Raw genomic sequence first — 21,633 nt, 5'->3', positions numbered from 1 at the left:
GAGGAGAAGGTCTGGGGAGCACTCAGCAAATTGGGTATGTCACGGGGGAGCGTGCACTGTGTCTTTGGGGAGCCCAGGACCCTTCTGACCCATGTGTGGGTGGAGCAGGGGTACCTGGAGTACCGGCAGGTGCCTTACAGCCGCCCTGCTCGCTATGAGTTCCTGTGGGGTCCCCGGGCCTATGCGGAGACCAGCAAGTGGCAAGTCTTGGCGTTTCTGCTCAGGTCCAAACAAAGGACTTGGAGGGCCTTCCCACGGCAGTCTGCAGAGGCTTTGAGGGAGGAGGCTGAGGAGGCCTGAGCCAGAGCTGCAGGTAGGCTGATCCTCCCCTCTGTGATTGAAGAGGGAGCGGTCAGCCTTCTCAGAAGTGATGGCCCGAGCCAGTTGGGGAAACTGGTGTATAGCATCTTTGGGTTCCTGTTCTCTACGGTGACATGGAGAATCATCACTGTTTTCCTTAGAAAATGTTCAAACTTTCATGGTTTCCACAGAAGGCTAAATAAACTTCAGTGTGTTAGCTTTGTGAATGATGTTGATCAGTGTGTTTGTACTTACTCAGTTCAAGAACAAGAGTTTTGCTGTTTGTAAAAGAGATTGGAAACTCTTCCATTGTGTTTTGTGGTCCTGAACAGGATGCAGTGGAATTGGAATTAGAACTGTTCTGGAAAAGTGAGCTTACTTAGCAGTAATATTGATGGGGGAAGAATTAGCTGATAAAAGTAATCGTAGTGAATTCATGCTTCTGTCCTTCTTGTGTGTCATTTTCAAAAACTAAATTATCTCTTGTTCATTTGGATTTGCCTGGGTTATTTAAGGAAGTAGCAGATAATTAATTGGGCCCCCTGCTCACTGGCTCGTGTATTCCAAAGACCTTTATGGAGCCTCTGCTCCGTGAAAGGCCGGATTAGCAGTGGGGACCCTAGGAGAAGCTGGACACCCCCACACCTTGAGCAATGCTCTAGGAGTCGTAGTCACACAAAGAAGTTGGAGAGACGTTCCCTAGTCGCACTGAACAGGGCAACACAGGTTGGGGCGGTGGGGCTCCAGGAGGAGCACTGGAATGTCAGTGTCTGAGCCAGGGTGTTCTGGGGCTTTGGGAAGCTGGGTTCCTTCTGTGGAAGGTCATCGTGATGAGGCTGCAGGATGGCATCCCTCAGACCTGCCGACAGTGTATCTTGGGGGTGACAGGAAAGTCTGAAATGAATCATTGGTGTGAGGTGTCCTTTTGCATCTTGGATAAAACACAGAGAGATCTCTTTCTGGGGTGGAAAGGAAGGGGTCCTGACAGTTGTTGCACAGCTGTTGACCACAGGAGCAAAGGAGGTGTTTTCTACCATACCCCCACCATCTGCTTGGAATCCTGGAGAAATGCGAATGTTGCTTTGAAGTGTGGCTCAGTATTCCCTGGACTGGCCCTCCTCTCTCTGTCCTGGGAAAGCTGATTACCAAGTATATTGAAATGACTATTTATTTGGTCATCTGGACTTTATTTTGTCCACTTGTAAGCATGGTCTAGATTTCAGTGGGATGAAATGAGTGAAGAGAAGCTGCTAAGTGGACAAGACCTGCTGGGTGACTGGTTCCTGGGAACTTTGAGTCCCAGCTGGGAAAGACACTGCTCCCCACCCCGAAACACACACAAACACCCAAATTGAATAATATATCCTCTAGGAGGAAAACACACAGAGCAGCAATTTTGACTGGTTTTCTATTCCGTTTCCTATTGAGCTGCCAATCCTATGAGGTGTCTTGAAAACAAAGCTATTTCCAGAGGAGAGAGGGACAGAGTCTGAGATCCGAATAACACAAGAAATAAGTGCTAGCCAGGAAAGATGCAACATCCACCAGCGTCCCCAGGTTCATGCAAGTTCAGAAGTGTGGAGACAGCGGAGACTCACAGGGTAACGCTGTGCCTGGCATCAAAAGGCAGGAGCGACTTCCAGGCCTAAGGAGGTGGTGAGGTCACTGCAGTGGGGGGTGCGGACGGGTGCAGGGGGCTGAAGGGGCAGCTCTCCCTGCTGAGTGCCAGAGAACAATGGGAACAGGAGATGTGATTCTGGCCACATATGTGGCAGCTGCCACATAGTCAGTGGACACTTGGAAAAGGTGGAGAATTTCAAGACCCATGTGACCTGCTCAGACTCTCTTCCCCAAAACAAAGATTTTGTCGTTATAAATTCTAACCACTGCTCTTTGTTGACCATCTGCTAGGCAGTGTGGAATTGGAGAGATGTCAGGTGCTCCACCACCTCTTGTCTTCCTCTCTCCCTGCACACATGGGGACATGAGCCTGCCAGGCCTCTTCACTTAGGAAGGGTGATGTGATGACCCGTGATCAGTGAACTTTGAGAAGAAGCATTTTTGTCATGACCATTTGTTTTGAAGGGACACATCCGCCCGGCGGGGAGGTTAATCCTCAGGCAGCACACCACACAGACACAGACCACTCCGTGTGGTTCCTCTCCCAGAGACTGAAGTCCTGCACCTCTGAACCCTGAAAGAGGCTGCCCCACAGGGAGCCGACTGCAGGAATTCCACCCCCCACTCCCCCACCCAGAGACCCATACCCCACCCCGATGCCCCCTGAGCTGCACTGTCAGCCCCCTTGGGGCTGTGCTCAGTCTCCATCAGGAGGGCATCAGCCAGATGCCAATGTTTCCTGTTGAGGTTGGGGGCATCCTCCTCATGGGGCCCAGCCCCAAGTCCCCCCACCCCTGCTACCCACAGCACCCCCTCTCCCCCCGGAACCTGGCCTTGCGATATGTCCTGCCTGCCCCCTCACTGAGTGGTTTAGGCCCTGGTCCTGATGACCTCATACGTGTATCTTTATCTGGAAGTCCCAAGGCAGCATCCCCTTCCAAGGTGCTTCAGGTGCAGCCTGCAGGACTTGACGCAGCCCCTGGGTGAGTCTCCTCATGGTGGGTCAGTAGTAATCATTGCCATGGAAGTGTGGGGCACATCTCTATGATCCCGAGGTGTATCAGACCATTCCCTGTGGAATCCCACGTGTTGGAGAAAACTCAGGGTCCTTCTAAATGTGACTGTAAGGTCATGGCTTTCGAGCTGAGTATGAGAGGCAGAGGGGTGTTTGATCAGTCATCCATGCAGCCTGCTAACCTTGGTGTCCCCAGTCAGGCTGCTTGAGCAGAGAGCAGTCTCTAGCAGATGCCTGGGAGGACGCTCTGCCAGGCACCAGAGGCTCCAGACTCCAATGAGGATTAGGAAAGGAGCCAGGCAGGAGAGGACTCGGGGATCCCAGGGGTGCAGGCTGCAAAGAGGGTCGGCCGCCCCAGAGAAGTGGAAGCAGCAAACCCCTGGAGATCCCATCAGACTTGCCCGGGGCTGGCCAGGAGAGGGAGTGGGGAGCAGATGCCTCTGCAGGTGAGCTGCCACCCCGGCCTCCATGAGGACGTCTGTGCTCTGGGGCCAAGGCCGGGACCACAGCCCAAGGGGGCAGTCCGGGATGGATACGTGACAGCTCTCCTAACAGGTACTCCTCATGCCCCTCAATGAATATGACTGTTAGGTGTGGTTGGGTTCTTGCTCTGGGTACATAAGAACCTCAGGCCTCTGGCTGCTAGGAGGCCCAAACTGCCCCCTGCCCCCACCGACTTATCTGGAGGTCATTTCCAGGATCCAGCATCTTTAGCAGCAGCTTCTGTGTGGACACACACCACCCTGTTCCCAAGCTGATCTTGCCCAGGGCATCACAGATTGGACAGGCACCTCCCCTGGGTTAAGGACTCTCAGCGAATGTTCTGTTCCTCTGAGAAGTCCGTGTGTTTCCTAATGGCTTCCCTGGAGGTTCAGTGTTAAAAGAATCTGCCTGCAATGTGGGAGACTCAGGTTCGATCCCTGGGTGGGAAGATACTCTAGAGGAGGAAATGGCATCCCACTCCACTCTTCTTGCCTGGGAATTCCCATCGACAGAGGAGCCTGGAGGAGGGGGGAGGGGCGGTGTTACAGTCTATGGGTTCGCAATGAGTCGGACACATCTGATCAACTGAGCACTCACACATACGCACAGCTAAAGGTTTGCTCTGGACCCTTGTATCTTTGGCAAGACACTGACCCCTGCCTGGATCTTGACAGACTTCTGTGGCAAATAACACTGGCAGACGTCTTAAAGTGGTTTTTGAGCAAGCACAGGGTTCCAGGTCTACACCTGGCCTCGGTTGGTGGCTCTTGCCATATCCAGGCAAAACATCCGTGAGTTTGGATCAGGGCAGTGTTTGTGGGGCTTGAGAAAAAAGTGGATCCAGAGATGTTTCCGTGTTGGAAGAGGCCCGGTTAGTATATTATATGGGATTGGAGGTTAAGGGAGAGGAAAAGTTGAAGTAGCAAGGGTTGTTTCACACTTACAGGTTCCGTGTGCTTGTGTTTGGTTTCCTTTCTATTTCCTTTTTTAACATACTCAGCATGTTTTGCCCAAAGTTTCCTTGCCTTTTTTATTTTGAAAATAGACTTTGTTTTCACCTTTTCCTTTGTAACCCTTTTAACCCTTGTAACCTTTTAAGATTTGAAAAAAATAAAATGTGAGAATAGCAGAATTCTCATATGCCCTCACCCAGTTTCCCCTATTCCTAATATCTTATATTAACATGATGCATTTATTACGATTAACAAGGAAGTATTGATGCATTATTTATTATCAACCAAACCCATACTTTACTCAGGTTTCTGTAGGTTTTACCCACTCCCAGATCCTGGCCAGGAAACTACCCTAACCTTTAGTTGTAATGTCTCCTTGGGTTCCTCTTAGCTTTAGCATTTCTTTGTTGTGGATGATCTTGAGAGTTTTGAGGAGTACTCAGTAGATGTTTTCTACAATGTTCCTTGACTGGCATTTGTCTGATATTTTACTTGTACCTAGTCTGGGATTACGAGTTTGGGGGAGGTAGACGACAGATGTAAAATCCCATTCTCATCACATTGTATCAAGTGTATTACTATTAGCACAACTGATCACTGATGATGATCTCATTGATCATCTGGCTGAGTTAGTGCTTGTCAGGTGTCTTGTGCGATAAAGTGATTGTTTTATGCCCCCTTTCCAGCCTGTCCTCTTTGGAAGAAAGTCACGATGTGCAGTCCATGCTTCAGGGGTGGGCAGTTATGTTCCACTTTCTAGAAGTGGGAATGTCTGCATAAATTGGGATTTTTCTCTGTAGGAGATTTGTCCATCCTTGTTTGTGTAATTAAGAAATCATTTATTTTTCTCAGTATGGAATCATGGTATCTATATTACACTTTGGGTTAAAATCCAATACAACTTTATATATTTTTATTTTCAAACTGTTCTCGGATTAGCCACTGGGAGCTCTTCCTTTCAGCTCCCTTTGTATATACCTTTGGAAATACCCCCTGGAAATGTTGCTTCCTTCCTTGAAATATTTTTGAGCACTTTTTTTCACACCCTACAAAGATGTTCCAGGCTCATTTTCCTATTTCCTGTCCCGGTTCAAGAATCTTCAGTTTTTCCATGGAGCCCTTGTTCCTTTTATTGTCGAATGTTATTGACAAAACTAGATCTGTGCCCTAAGTGTGCTCATTGGTACTGAAGGGTCATTGCTTCTGGGCACCCATTGGTTGACAGGGCAAAGAATTATATGTGTACTTCCTATCCTGTGTTTATTTATATATCTAGAAATATTTTAGATGGTAATGATTTCGTGGATATGACACCAAACCAAGGGCAAAAAAGAAAAAAAAAAGAAAGCAGATAAATCGGACCTCATCAAAGGAAAGAAAAAGTCTGTGCGTCAAAGAACACAATCAAGGACGCTACCATATGATCCAGCAATTCCACTTCTGTGTGTATATTCAAAAGGAAATGAAAATAGAATATATCTGCATTCCTACAATTACTGCAGCACTGTTCACAATAGGCGAAATATGGATACAACCTAAGTGCCCATCAGTGGATTAATGGATAAAGAAGTTGCGACATAATCAGTGTACAGCCATGTGAGAGAATGGAATCCTGCCATTCGCAACAACTTCAAAGGAGCTTGAGGGCATTATGTTAAGTAAAATAAGTGAGACAGAAAAAGATACATACAGTTTGTTATCACTTACACGTGGATTCTAAAAAGGACAAACCGGGACTTCCCTGGCAGTCCAGTGGCTACGAATCCACACTTCCAAAGTATGGAACATGGATTTGATCCCTGGGTGGGGAACTAAGATCCCATATGCTAAGCAGCAATGCCAAAACCAACTAAATAAATAAAAATAAATTTAAAAAGTAAAAAGGACAAGCAGAGAAACAGAGAAGAGAGTGGTGCTTACCAAGGGTTAGGGGATGCGGAAATAGGGAGAGATTGTTCACAGGGTACCAGCCCCCACTTACAATAGTAAGAAGTTTTGGGATCCAGTGAACAGCAGGATGATTATAGCTCACAAGTCTTTGTCAAATTCTTGACTGTTGCTAAGAGAGTAGAATTTCTACATTCTCAACACAAAAAAGAAATGTGACAGGATGGAGATGGTAGCTAATACTATGTCAGTAATCATTTCACCATTTATAAATATATCATATCAACATGTCAAGATTTTTGCTTGAACTCTATCCCCCCTTGCGAGCGAGGATTCTCTTCTAGTGGATTAAACCTAACTGCAATGTTGGTGTCATTCACCCATGTGATGCTTTCAGATTTCATCAAGAAACAGTTCTCAGTGTGAGCAAAATTTTAAACGTCCCTTATGAGATGCTGTCGCTTCTGGCTCCAGTACAGCATCTCACATGACACTCTGGAAACCAATCTGTAGATCAGAATCCTTTTCTGCTTGTATTAATCTTTTAAAGATGGCACCCATACATTGTTAGACTTTTTAGATTTCAAATTCCCTTACCTTTCCTGACTGAACAGCAGGATTACCTAATGGAACTAGAGGACACTTGCAGGTTAAGAATTGTTTTCCTGGTTCAAAGATTGATTACTCAGAAAGCGTCACCTCTCTCCTCACATGTAAACAGAGAACAATGTGAGTCCACTTCCCAGCTTTGACAATTACCACCACAGAGTCGAGTTTAGTAAACACCACGTGACAGAGCAAGATGCAACAGAGCAGCAGACATAGGTGGAGGCTGTCTAACAGTATCTCCACAGTGCTCTGCTCTCTGAGTCCTATTCTGAATTTTGCACGTGGTCTATGGCCTTCAAGTCCAATGGGTCTTGCATATTTTCATGAATTGAACTGTCTTTGAAGTGACCTTGAAATACACTTGATTAATCCTTCAAAAAATGATGAACTACTCTTGGTTCCAGTTATCTGAATGAAGAGTTTCAGAGAGAGACCCACCTGCCCTGGATTAGAGCCAAGTCCTCCCCACCCAGGGGTCAGGGGCCAGAATCACTCCCAAAGAGATGAGCATCTATGTTGCAATATCTGTAGAGATAATAAACAGAGACTTTCCTTCTTGATGTAGAGGAACCTTTGTTCTAGGTCACATTGCCCTGACCGTGGGCATCCCAGGCCATTTCCTCAGCTCTAGGGTTGAACCCAAAGTTAATTTTAAAGAGGCCAGGACCAGGGCCACTCTATCCCTGCTCCAACTGTATCCAGGTCTTTCCCACTCTTCTTCCACAAAATTCTTTTTGCCAATCCCTGCCAGGTTGGAGGGGCTACACAGAGAGCTGGCTCTCCAGGGTGAGATCTTGAGGACACCCTTTTCCCCCTCTGGGAACTGGAGAAATGATCTGTAACATGGTAACTCCATGGCTCCCACTGACTGTTAGCAGTTGCTCCTGTGATGAGTAAACTCCAATGTCTGCAGAAGCTGTGTTGAACTGAGACTGGATGTAATTTATTTCCTAGAACTCCACCGCTTTCTTGAGGAGTCCATGTAATTGTCCTTTAAGGTGAGGAAAAAACCATGATACTCAAATCTCTGTGCACCACACCCTTAACTCAGTGGACAGCCAGAATGTCCTGCATTGTGTGGAGCTCAAGCATAAGGTGGTGAGGGATAAAGAAGGACTTGTGGTTGCCAAAACCTAGTTTGATGTTTTACATTTTTTTGCCCACTCAGCATACAGGATATTAGTTCCCTGACCAGGGATCAAACCTGTGCCCCCTGCAGTGGAAGCACAGAGTCCTAACCACTGGATCATGAGGGAAGTCCCTACAATATTCTTAGTACACCTCAAATACACCTGTATTCTCAGTACACCTCAAAACTGTCAATGTCATCAAAAAAAGAAAAAAACAAACAAACAAACAAACAAAAGGAAAGTCTGAGAAACTGTCACTGCAAAGACAAGTTTAAGGAACTCTGACAGCTACATGGACTGTGGGAAGCTTAATGTGAAATGACCCTCTAACAAAAAATGAACACGAGGTAAAGAATAAATATAAAAATATAATATAAGCTAATTACTATTATAATATTATAAATATTAAATAAATCTTAATATTAAGTAAATCTATCAACTAAGTAACTAAATTAATTATAAACATAAAACATGAATACATTAAGCACAAAATTACTATGAATATAATACAAAAATAAAATACAAAACCTATCTATGTCAGAGAAAATATGGCCTACAAAATCAAAAATATTTTCAATTGAGCCATTTCCCATGAAAATTTGCTGATCCCTGGCATAAAGCATAATAGAATGAATATACTGAGGTATATATAACATGGGTAGAACAAAAGCCCCAGGCCCAGATCTGTAACCCTGTGATGGAAGACTCAATAACAACATGGCAGACACCTAAAACTCTGAGGGAGGTCGGTATTTCTCTCTGTAAAGAAAAACTTTTGTGAGAAGTGACTTTTGTGCTATTTTTGTATTATCTCACCACTTGGTCATCTAGGCGAATCTATTCAAGGGAAGTACACAACAGAGTGAGGAAACTAAATACCCACCACTCTGAGTGACAGGACCAGAAGGAGAGTCTTCTGGTAGCCAAAGAGTGAAGGCAGGTAGTGGAGAAGAGCAAATATGAGAAAGGGATTCCAGAAAGTTGTAGGAACTCCTGAGTTCGACCTGAGCTGTGCAGGCAGGAATCTCACCAGGCAAATACCAAAAGCATGGAGATCTGAACCATTTCCCAAGGGGCAGGCAGGGACCTGTGTGATTCACAAACACTATGGATCTAAATATCACTGCATCAACCATACCAAAATGCACATTTATTTCAAGCACATGGGAAACATTCACCAAGATAGCATCCTATATCATCAAAGCAAATTTAAATGATGCAGTTAAATGATGCAGAGTATGTTCTCTGACAAGAAAAGAATCAAACTAGAAATCAAACAATATGGAAGGAAAAGAAAAATCTCAAAACACTTGCAAATTAAACAACCATCCGTACTTCAAAGAGAGATGCTTGAGGAAGTATAAACTGCACTGGAATGAATTGAAATGAAGGTGCAATGTATTATAATTTATGGGATGCAGCTGAATCAGTGTTAAGAGGGAAAATTATAGCATTTCATGTTTAGATTAAGAAAGAAGAAAGACCTCAAGCCATAATCTATGCTTCCAACTTAACGTAGAAAAACAAGAGAAAACTCTACCCAAAACAATCTGCAAAGAAACAAACCAAAAACAGAAGAGGAAAAAAAATTGAAATCAAAAATTAGGAAAAAAAAATTATGGGAAAAAACTGGTTCATTGAAAATATCAACAAAATTGACAAAATGCCAGATAAACAAAATCATAAAAGAGAAGACAAATTACTAATGTCAGAAATGAAATACTATCATTATAATTCTACAAGCCCTACACTAAACATGTTGGAAGGATAAAAAGGAAACACTAAGAACAAACCTATGTACAGTACATAAATTTAAGAACTTAAATGGAATTGTACAATTTCTCAAAATCCAGAAAGTACCCAACTCACCCCTGATGAAATGAATAACCTGTATAGTACTACAACTATTAGAGAATGGATATCATATTTTTAAATTTTCTAAAAACAAAATCTTTAGAACCTCAGAAACATCAAAAACTCAAGCAGAAATTGTCAGAACCAACTTTATCAGAACTCTGAAAAACAGTCAAAAGTTTGCACCAACTAAACTATCAAGATTGTGAACTCCTCTGTGTCAGAGTTACTGGTCACGCTCTGTGGTCCTGGTGTCCACCATGGGCCTTGGCACTCGGTGGGAGATCAGAAAGTGTTCGCTAAATAATGTCTTACTCACGGCTCCTGCAATCTGGTTGGATCAATCTTATTTGGCCCCCAATACATGTAAAATGTCAACACGACCACAAACACAAACAGGAGCAGTGACACAAGTACACCTCTGCCAACATCTGTGGAGAGGTGCCTGACACTTACACAGCCAACAGAGACAGAACCATTTTAGCCCATGGGTAGCTTTAAAATATCCCATTTATCATGAAAATCTGATCACTGCTGTTAAAGAACAAAATAATGGCAAGAAATAGCTCCTCATACAATGACGAGCTGAGCCCATGTCCTCCAACTGCTGGGAGAACCAAAGAGGCATTTAAGAGGAGATGACTAACCAGGGACAGTAAGAAGGTGATTTAGGTTTGGAGGAGTACAATATTCTGATGACTTCCAGAAGTATAAAACCCAGTCCTTTCCTAAAGTATCCTCTGGCACATTCAAGACACAGAGACCTTTGACTCTTGTAACAGGATAAACATTCTGGCCCTTCCCTGATAGTGTATGTGTTAAATGTCAGTACACAAGAAACAAGTGCCTGCACAGTCCAAATTCCAGGCCTGGTCTTCCTGTCACTATTACAGAAAAGTGAGTGTATGACACAAGTGTTTAGTAATTCTGTTTCACTTTTGCTTAAGTCAAAAGGACCTGAGACTGTGTTTGGTTAGCAAATCCACCCTTCTAGCAACAGAGAGGTCAAGAGAGTAAGGTGATAGATACCTAAGCACAAAAATAGGCCTACGACCAAAATTCAGATGGAAATGCAATGGTGCACATGACCATAGGTTCAAGAGTCCATAATACACAATGAGGATGCTCAGGTGGTGTTTTCAGCTCTTCATCAAAACTTCATGCTTTCCTGGGTTTGGGGCCATGATGCCAAGCAGTCACTGGATGGAGTTTGACCTGAAAGAATAAAGAGAACACAGGTGAACTGAAAGTGTGTCTTACTGAAACACCTTGATCTCAAAATGAGCAAAGGATTGTTCTTAGATGGGAGTTTAAATGGTGCCCTTCTTTTGAGGTATTCATAAGTACATCACAAACTGAGAACATTTAAGCCTTCCTCATACCCAGTGAGGATAGTATATAAGAAAACAGATCCAAATCCCACTCCCAAAAGGAACTGAGGAGGATGAAAGGAGCCCAGGTGTCATCATGTCACTCTGCTGCTTAATTTTCTACCACCCATAAAAGAAAAGCTTCCCAGGTGGCGCCAGTGGAAACAAACCTGCCTGCCAATGCCAGACATAAGAAATGTAGGTTTGATCCCTGGGTTGGGAAGATCTCCTGGAGAAGGAAATGGCAACCCACTCCAGTATTCTTGCCTGGAGAGTCCCATGGACAGAGGAGCCTGGAGGGCTACAGTCCACAGGGTCGCACAAAGAGTCTGACACGACTGAAGCAACTTAGCATGTAAAATAAGGTCCACACCCCTTCCTCTGATATTCAGGGTCCCTCTAAGTTGGACACAAACCCCCATATATTCTCTATTTACACCATGATCCCTTTTATAGTTTTCCATGTTTGAAGATTTCTGTTTCACTGCAGCAAATAGAGCTGAATATTTCTTTGCATCAGGTGACCAAAGTATTGGAGTTTCAGCTTCAACGTCAGTCCTTCCAATGAAGTATACCATATTCATTTATGGGGGCAAACTGTTATAAAGATGTCAAGTCTGCTTAAATTATTTATAGATTTAGTGCTTTACCTGTAGCTCTCAAGATGGTGTGAAGGGTAGACTGTTGTCTTCTGTTCCCAAAATCTACCCTGGCAAACTAGAGAAGAGAAAATGAAGCAAATGAAAAGCACAATATTGACAGCAAAAGCTAAACAACAAAACATGAGAAGCCTCTCGAGGAGACTGAATTCACTGTTGAACAGGATAATAAAATAAAACCAAGAGGAATGACTGGGGGAGTTTCTGGGGGCAACAGCCTGAGAGATTCCTGCCCCGCCATCCCAGGGCCAACAGCCGCCAGACACTGCAAGCTCTGCGTCGTCCCTCAGGTGCATCTTGCAGCCCAACACACGGGGCTCCTCAAACCTGCTTGCCACCCAGATGAAGAACTGAGGTCACGGGGCTTGGGCATCTTCCCAGGATCACGTGCTAGTGAGGGCCGGGGTGGGCTCAGAGCCCTGGTCTCAATTTCCTTGGAGCCCCTACCCTTCCTGCCTACCCCAGGCCAAGGCCCGACCTTCTGACTCCTTAGGCCTTCCTCTTCTCAGTGCTACACGATGCCTCTGAGATGACAAAAACCAGGCCCGCGGAAGGATGGGGACAAGGAGAATCAGAAGCACGGTGGGGTTGCTCTATGGTTTGCTAAGAACTGACTCTGTCGGAGGCCAGGGTCTCTGTCCAGTCCCAGCGCCTCCCACATGAGGGAGGTGCCCTGTCTCTGCTGCTGCCATGGGGCTTCCTGCCCAACTGCACCTGTCAGACTGACCAGCTCCTTGCTGCTGCCCCTTCTGAGGGCTGCACAAGAGGATCTCATGTCATTCCCTACACAGAGCTTCCGACTCCCTGCAGAAGTCCTCCCGCTGTCCCAGCCCTCACTCTGGAACTCCTCTGATACCTACAGTCCCTTTGCTTTGGATAGTAACCTTTAGACACCTGGTAATCCTTCTGGGAAACTTCAACACATTCTCCAAATGTTTTCCTGTTGAGTGTGTGAGTACTCTGATTTGCCACATAATCAGCTGGTTCTTTGGATATAAACCTGAAGTTAAAGAGAGGGATTTTTAAACCCCTTCAACATTTGCAGCCATATTTTAATGGGGTGTCTTCTTTGAAACTGGCCACCGAACACACGCCCAGATGAATGAGCTTACTAGGTGGTCAAAACCCAAAGCCTCCATCCTACGTGGTAGATGAGGAATGGACCACAGAAGTGGAGCCAAGGTTTTCAAAGCTGAACTTTTGAAAACAAAAGTGTGGGATCCTCATCTGAGGTGAAAAAACAGTTCCTTGATAGCTCAGGTTTTAAAAGAACAAAAAAATAATTAGCCAGCCTTCCCTGGCATGTTGTCCAGTACCTGACCCACGGGAAGGTCATGGTTGTCAGTGTGCCTGACGGTACCTGGGCAGGGGCTCAGGCAAGTCCAGTTGTGTGGAGGCAGCCAAGACTCTCAGGAGAAGACAGCCTTGCATGAGAAAGAGACCGCTCTCAGCTGACTGATGTTAGTCCGTGTTATCGTCAGGATGGCAAAGGGAAGTACAGAATGGTGCTATGTGGTGATGTGCAAATCCACCTGACTGACATTTACATGATAGTGTTAAGATTAACATGACATTGTGTTTGAAAACATCTGCCGTATCAGAGGCACTTCAATATCTGGAGGATATCAAGGCAAGTCTGTCTTTCTCAGAAACTCTTCCACGAAATGAAGAAGCTAGTCATAACAAATGATAATGGCCACTCTTAACTGAGCGCCTACTATGAATCACTGCATCAGAGAGACTACAAGTGCTCGTCCATATCTTGTCTTCCTTTCCTCCATCCCAGACATAGGGGACGCTACATTGCCTTCCACTTGTAGTTTTGAAGGGTCATGAGACTAGCCATTGCCATCGAGATACGAGCAGGAGCACTGTTGTCACGTCTGGTGCCAGTATGCCATTTCTGTGCTTTCTCTTTCACTCAGCAGCAAACATGGCAATCCAGTGGTACAATTCCAGAATGTTGGAAATATACGAAACAGAGAGGAAAAGAAAATAATAAAAGAAAATGAGGATAACCTCAGAGACGTCTGGGACAACGGTAAACACCCCAACATTCGAATCATAGGAGTCCCAGAAGAAGAAGACAAAAAGTAAGGCCATGAGAAAATACTTGAGGAGATAATAGTTGAAAACTTACCTAAAATGGGGAAGGAAATAAGTCACCCAATTCCAAGAAACCCAGAGAGTCCCAAACAGTATAAACCCGAGGAGAAACACCCCAAGACACATATTAATCAAATTAATGAAGATCAAACACAAAGAACAAATATTAAAAGCAGCAAGGGAAAAACAACAAATAACACACAAGGGGATTCCCATAAGGATAACAGCTGATCTTTCAACAGAAACTCTTCAAGCCAGAAGGGAATGGCAGGACATACTTAAAGTGATGAAAGAGAAAAACCTACAACCCAGATTACTGTACCCAGCAAGGATCTGATTCAAATAGGAAGAAGAAATTAAAAGCTTTATAGACAAGCAAAATCTCAGCGAATTCAGTACCACCAAACCAGCTCTCCAACAAATGCTAAAGGATCTTCTCTAGACAGGAAACACAGAAAAGGTATACAAACTCGAACCCAAAATAACAAAGTGAATGGCAATTGGATCATACTTATCAATAATTACCTTAAATGTAAATGGGCTGAATGCCCCAACCAGAAAAGACAAAGACTGGCTGAATGGATACAAAACAAGACCCCTATATATGCTGTCTACAAGAGACCCACCTCAAACCTAGGGACAGACTGAAAGTGAAGGGCTGGAAAAAGATATTTCACACAAATGGAGACCAAAAGAAAGCAGGAGTAGCAATACTCATATCAGATAAAATAGACTTTGAAATAAAGGCCATGAAAAGAGACAAAGAAGGACACTACATAATGATCAAATGATCAATCCAAGAAGAAGACAGAACAATTATAAATACATATACACCTAACACAGGAGCACCTGTGTTAGACATAATGCTAACCCCGCAATATGTAAGGCAAATGCTACAAGTATGAAAGGGGAAATTAAAAGTAACACAATAATAAGGGGATACTTTAATACTCCACTCAGACTTCTGTTTAATAACTAAACAGAAAATTAACAAGGAAACACAAACTTTAAATGATACTATGGACCAGTTAGATGAAATTGATATCTCTAGGACATTTCACCCTAAAACAATGAGTTTCATATTTTTCCCAAATTCACACGGAATCATCTCCAGGACAGATGACATCCTGGGCCATAAATCTAGCCTTGGGAAATGCAAAAAACTTGAAATCATCTCAAGCATCATTTCTGATCACACTGCAGTAAGATTAGATGTCAACTACGGGGAAAAAAACTATTAAAAATACAAACATATGAAGGCTAAATAACACGCTTCTGAATAACCAACAAATCACAGAAAAAAATAAAAAAATAAATCAAAATATGCATAGAAATGAATGAAAATGAAAACACAACAACCCAAAACCTATGGGATTCAGTAAAAGCAGTGCTAAGGGGAAGGTTCATAGCAATACAAGCCTACCTCAAGAAGCAGGAGACAGATCAAATAAATAACCTAACTCTACACCTAAAGCAACTAGAAAAAGAAGAAATGAAGCACCCCAGGGTTAGTAGAAGGAAAGAAATCATAAAAATTAGGGCAGAAATAAATGCAAAAGAAACAAAGGAGACCATAGCCAAAATCAACAAAGCTAAAAGCTGGTTCTTTGAGAAGATAAATAAAATAGACAAACCATTAGCCAGACTCATCAAGAAAAAAAGGGAGAAGAATCAAATCAACAAAATTTGAAATGAAATTAAGAAATCACAACAGACAAGACAGAAATACAAAGTATCATAGGAGATTACTATCAGCAACTATATGCCAATAAAATGGACAACTTGGAAGAAATTGACAAATTCTTAGAAAAGTATAACTTCCCAAAACTGATCCAGAAAGAAATAGAAAATCTTAACAGGCCCATCACAAGCACAGAAATCAAAACTGTAATCAGACATCTTCCAACAAACAGAAGCCCAGGTCCAGATAACTTTACAGCTGAATTCTACCAAAAATTTAGAGAGGAGTTAACACCCATCATACTCAAACTCTTCCAGAAAATTGCTGAGGAAGGTAAAGTTCCAAACTCACCCTAATGCCAAAACCAGACAAAGATGCCAAAAAAAAAAGAAAAGAAAACTACAGGCCAATAACACTGATGAACACAGATGCAAAATTCCTTAACAAAATTCTAGCAAAGAGAATCCAACAACATATTAAAAAGGTCATACATCATCACCAAGTGGGCTTTATCCCAGGGATGCAAGGATTCTTCAGTATTCACAAATCAATCAATGTGATACACCATTAACAAATTGAAAGATAAAAACCATATGATTATCTCAATAGATGCAGAGAAAGCCTTTGACAAAATTCAACATCCATTTATGATAAAAAACCCTCCAGAAAGCAGGCATAGAAGGAACATACCTCAACATAATAAAAGCCATATATGATAAACCCACAGCAAACATTATCCTCAATGGTGAAAAATTGAAAGCATTTCCCCTAAAGTCAGGAACAAGACAAGGGTGCCCACTCTCACCACTACTATTCAACATAGTTTTGGAAGTTTTGGCCACAGCAATCAGAGCAGAAAAAAATAAAAGGAATTCCAGATTGGAAAAGAAGAAGTAAAACTTTCACTGTTTGCAGATGGCATGGACTTCTACATAGAAAACTGTAAAGACTCCACCAGAAAATCACTAAAGCTAATCAATAAATATAGTAAAGTTGCACGATATAAAATCAACACACAGGAATCCCATACATTCCTATACACTAATAATGAGAAAACAGAAAGAGAAATTAAGGAAACAATTCCCTTCACCATTGCAACGAAAAGAATAAAATACTTAGGAATGTATTTACCTAATGAAACAAAAGACCTTATATATAGAAAACTACAAAACACTGGTGAAAGAAATCAAAGCGAACACAAATAGATGGAGAAATACACCGTGTTCATGGATCAGAAGAATGAATATAGTGAAAATGAGTATACTACCCCAAAGCAATCTATAGATTCAATGCAATCCCTATCAAGCTACCAACAGTATTTTTCACAGACCTAGAAAAAATAATTTCACAATTTGTATGGAAATACAAAAGCCTCGAATAGCCAAAGCAATCTTGAGAAAGAAGAATGGAACTGGAGGAATCAACCTGCCTGACTTCAGGCTATACTACAAAGCTACAAGCATCAAGACCGTATGGTACTAGCACAAAGACAGAAACATAGATCAATGGAACAAAATAGAAAGCCCAGAGATAAATCCACGCACCTATGGACACCTTATCTTTCACAAAGGAGGCAAGAATATACAATGGAGAAAAGACAACCTGTTTAACAAGTGGTGCTGGGAAAACTGGTCCACCACTTGTAAAAGAATGAAACTAGAACACTTTCTAAAACCATACACAAAAATAAACTCAAAATGGATTAAAGAGCTAAATGTAAGACCAGGAACTACAAAACTCCTAGAAGAAAACATAGGCAATACACTCTGCTATCAGTCTTAGCAATGCTGTTTGGATCTGTCTTCTCAGGCAAGGGAAACAAAAGAAAAAATAAACAAAAGGGACTGCATCAACCTAAAAGGCTTTTTCAGAGTGAAAGAATCCATCAACAAAATGAAAAGGCAGCTTACTGAATGGGAGTATGTAAATGATTTGCACATGATATACCCAACAAAGACTCAATATAAAATATGCAAAGAACTCACACAACTCAACATCAAAAACAAAAGTAACCCCATTTAAAAAAAAATGGACAGAGGACCTGAAGGGACATTTTTTTTCAAAGAAGACATGCTGATGGCCAACAGGCATATGAAAAGATGCTCAATATCACTAATCATCAGGGAAAGGCAAATTCAAAATCACAATGAAATATCACCTCACACCTGTCAGACTGACTATCATCAAAAAAAAAAAAAAAAAACAAAACAAAACAACAAATAACAAGTGCTGGTGAGGATACAGAGAAAAGGGAATCCTCCCATACTGTTGGTTAAGGTTATAATTGGCACAGTCACTATTGTGAACAGTATGGAGAGCCCTTAAAAAATTAAAAATAGAACTACCATATGATCCAGGATTTTCACAGGTGGGTATTTATTCAAAGTAAACAAAAGCCCTAACTGGAAAAGATACATGCACCCCTATGTTCACTGTCATGCTATTTACAATAGCCAAGATATGGAAGTTAAGTGAAGTGTCCACTGATGGATGAATGAAGAAGATACCCTATATACATACAGTGAAAGATTACTCAGCAATTAAAAAAAAATGAATTCTTACCATTGGTGACAACATGGATCAATCTAGAGGGTATTATGCTAAGTGAAATAAGTTGGAGAAAGACATAATGAATGATCTAACTTACATGTGGAATATAAAAACCAAAACAAAATCAAAGTAGACAAAGATACAGAGAATAAACTAGTGATGGGGGTTGGTACAAAACAGGTGAACAAGATTAAGATATATAAGCCTCCAGTTATAGAATAAATAAGCCATGAGGATGTCATATACAGAATAAGGATTTTGGTAACTAATAACTGTAATAATTTTGTATGGGAACAGATGGTAACTAGACTTAGAGTCATCCTTTGTCCAGTGTATGCAAATACCAATCAGTATGTGGCATACCTGAAACTAACATCATGTTAATGTCAATTATATTTCAGTTTAAAAGAAGTAAAAAGATAGAGATCTCTTTTCCTTCACAGTCAACAAGGAATGGTCACATGGGGACATAGAGGGAAGGTGGCTGTCTACTGGCCAGGAAGAGAGTTCTCACTAGAAACTAAATATGCTGGCACCTTGATCTTGCACTTCTCAGCCTCCAAAACTGTGAGAAAATACGTTTCTGTTATGTAAGCCACCAGGTCTATAGTATTTTGTTATGGCAGCCTGAACAAACTAATACATATTTCACCTGTTTTTCTCTTTCTCTCAAACCCTTTCCAACTCCTTTGATGGGAAGGTTCCACAATCACAAAGGTGGTTCCAGAGCCAAAGGAGGGAAAACAGTTGAAAATTATGGGTTTCCCATGTTGGAAATTTTTACAATCTTCCCCCAATTAAAAAAAAAAAAAACCTGGACATGCACTTATGTAATGTGTTTGGAATGTTGCAAGGAGAGTTAATGCATTATTAGAACCCAAGGGCTGATAAAGTACACCTTGTTTGATGTAAGTGCATTCAGAATAATTTATTAGAGTAAATATGTATTTTGGCAAGGTACACCACAACATCATCCCGGGCAGGGGGAAACACAAGCCTCTACGCAGATGAACACTCCAGATCTATTTACACGGAAACCCTGGGCAATCCTTCATCACAGACTGCCTGGCTGCCCTCATGGTGTCAGTATTCTGTGCAGTGAAAAAGTAACTGTCAAGGATACCAAGAATACAATTTGACCTACTTTCCCCATAGACTCTTGAAAAGTCTCTAACTCTGATTTTTGTGTTTATTTACCTATCACAATTCTGGGGACACATTTCCTCCCTTTCTGTGCAGGCAACCCTGTACTACACACGTTAAGGTCATTTGCAGGTAATTCCTAAACTTCCCTGGTCATTTGACCTAAAGATGTCCTATTCCTGCTCAGCTAATCCTCAAAACATCCTTCTGAGGTAGAGCATGGACAGTCATCTCTACGTGGGAAGAATTCTCAGGGAACGAGGAACATGGCCTAGAATGGCCAAAGACACAATGGTCAGTTCAGACCCTTTCCTGCCCAAAGGAAGCCATACCAAACCCAATATTTCTCCCTGACTCTCGAGTTTCACAAACATATCTTTCTAGAGCTGAAAGTCCCCAAGCAAGATCTTTTAAGCAGACAACGAAGACTTCTTTTTTAAATTACAGACCAAAATATCTACCTTGTGGTACCTTCTCGGTAAAGTGTCCTAAATGATGCCAGATTTTTAAAAGCTGAGTAAAAACCCTCAAAGGTGCCCAAGGCCCTGGAGAACAGGGAGACCCGACAAGTCAGCAGGGCCTTCGGAGTGACTTATGAGAGATCCCAGGCCGTCCCACTGTTCTTCACCACAAAACATGTCTGACCTTCTCGGCCCATTAGATGTACTTAGAACCCAACAAGGGACACTCCTCCACCAGAAATCCTGCCGAACACACCAAGCAGGAAGGCAATATTGAAGATTCTGGGGGTGACGACGAGAAGTAAGTGCTGGTGACTGGGGAGCACAGGAGCTAGAGCTCCCCGCAGAACTTCCAACTCCGGCGTCTGTCCCTTGGCCGTGGAGAAGGCCAGAGCCAGTGTTGGTGCCCAAAGCTGCAAGGAGGCGTCCAACAGCAGTGCACATGTCTCCTGCTTCCTGCTAACTGAGGTCCCGCGTGTGGGGCCTTGAGCTCGTCGTCGTGACAGGGCCGGCTGTTTGGCATCGGACACCTGAGCTCCCGCTCTGGGGAGAGGCAAACTGCCCTTCTTCAGGCGATGCTCAGGGTCCCGCAGCTAGAATCCAGGTGCTCTGGGGATAAGTCAGGTGTATCTAGGGTAAAGGGAAAACGCCGCTCCGCGGGGGTCACCCGCGACCCTGTCTTCCCGGGCCCCTCTTCTGCCTAGGCCAGCACAAAGGCTCCACCGCCGGCACCTTCCCAACTTCCAGATGCCCTCCTTGGCCGCCCTGAGGGTGGGCGTGGGCTCCACGCGCGCGCCACCCACGCCCACTCTGGCTGCGCAGGACCCGGCCACTCACCGGGCCCACAGCGACGTCACGCTTCCACCGCAGGGTGAGCCCGCTCCGCAGCAGCGCTGGCAGGTCCCGCAGCCCTGGTCGCAGAGGCACCAGCAGCTGCTGGAAACCGTGCTCGCGCTCGCTGGGGCTGTGGCGCAGGGCGCCGTCCGCCGCCATCACAGCCGCCACCGCGGCCAGGACCCGGCTCTCTCACGGCAGCTGCATCTTGACGCAGCCCACGGCCGTCCTCATGCCCTGACGGCGGCTATGGCGCCTGCGGCTCTTCCCCGCGCTCACCTCCACGCGGCTTCTAGACCTTCGTTAGACAAGAGAGTGCAACCGCGGCTCGGCCATGGGGCTCACTGCCAAACGCTGCCCATTAGCTCGCGCTGAGGCCCCCGCGGAGCTCAGCCCCGCGTGCCTCCCTGCCTCGCCCTTCTCCGCCCAGGTTTGCCTGGCCCCGCCTCTCCAGGCCCCGTCTCGCCTTGCCCGGCCACGCCCAGGTGCGCCTAGCCCCACTCCTGCCCCGCCCCGCCTCGCCCCACCTCACCTCACCTCGCCGCGCCCTACCCTCCCTGCTACACACCTCTGCCTGAGGACTGGGCCCCTAAGCCGCTCCCTGAACCTCTTCCACAGGTGAGGGATTCCCAGAATCCACCACCAAAACCACCACACTGCCTGCCCATCCCCCTACTCCCTTTAGGCTGAAAAGCCCCGCTTCACCCCGTTTTCCTCTATGCTGGGCTCAACCTGAACTTCGACCAAGTGAGCTAGGAAGTGGGGAACACCACCACTCAGCCTGGGCGCGCAAGGTGGTTGTTTTTTTTTTTTTTTTTCCCTTCAAAGCCTTACCCCAAACCATAATCACTGTTCCCAGAAATGGTTTTCGCCGAAGAACTTCAAAATAGGCTCTGTAGCCTGCTACAAGTCAAACACGCTGAACTAGAATTGCCCCCATGCTGTCCTCTCCAAAGAGAGGGCATTCATCATTAAAGT

The 21,633-nt window shown here is 44.0% G+C and overlaps 1 long non-coding RNA gene across 1 annotated transcript; it reads right to left on the bottom strand.

Moving 5' to 3' along the window:
- Nucleotides 1-9,127: 9,127 nt before the first annotated feature.
- Nucleotides 9,128-21,138, bottom strand: LOC139033460 (uncharacterized). The gene is made up of 2 exons (XR_011486026.1): nucleotides 20,659-21,138; nucleotides 9,128-11,066 (listed from the first exon to the last, which is right to left on the bottom strand). It is a non-coding gene; the product is annotated as an uncharacterized lncRNA (long non-coding RNA).
- Nucleotides 21,139-21,633: the final 495 nt, after the last annotated feature.

The sequence above is a fragment of the Odocoileus virginianus genome, unplaced genomic scaffold (assembly GCF_023699985.2).
Source record: "Odocoileus virginianus isolate 20LAN1187 ecotype Illinois unplaced genomic scaffold, Ovbor_1.2 Unplaced_Scaffold_7, whole genome shotgun sequence".
NCBI lineage: Eukaryota > Metazoa > Chordata > Mammalia > Artiodactyla > Cervidae > Odocoileus > Odocoileus virginianus.
This window is presented reverse-complemented; position numbering and strand designations above follow the sequence as displayed.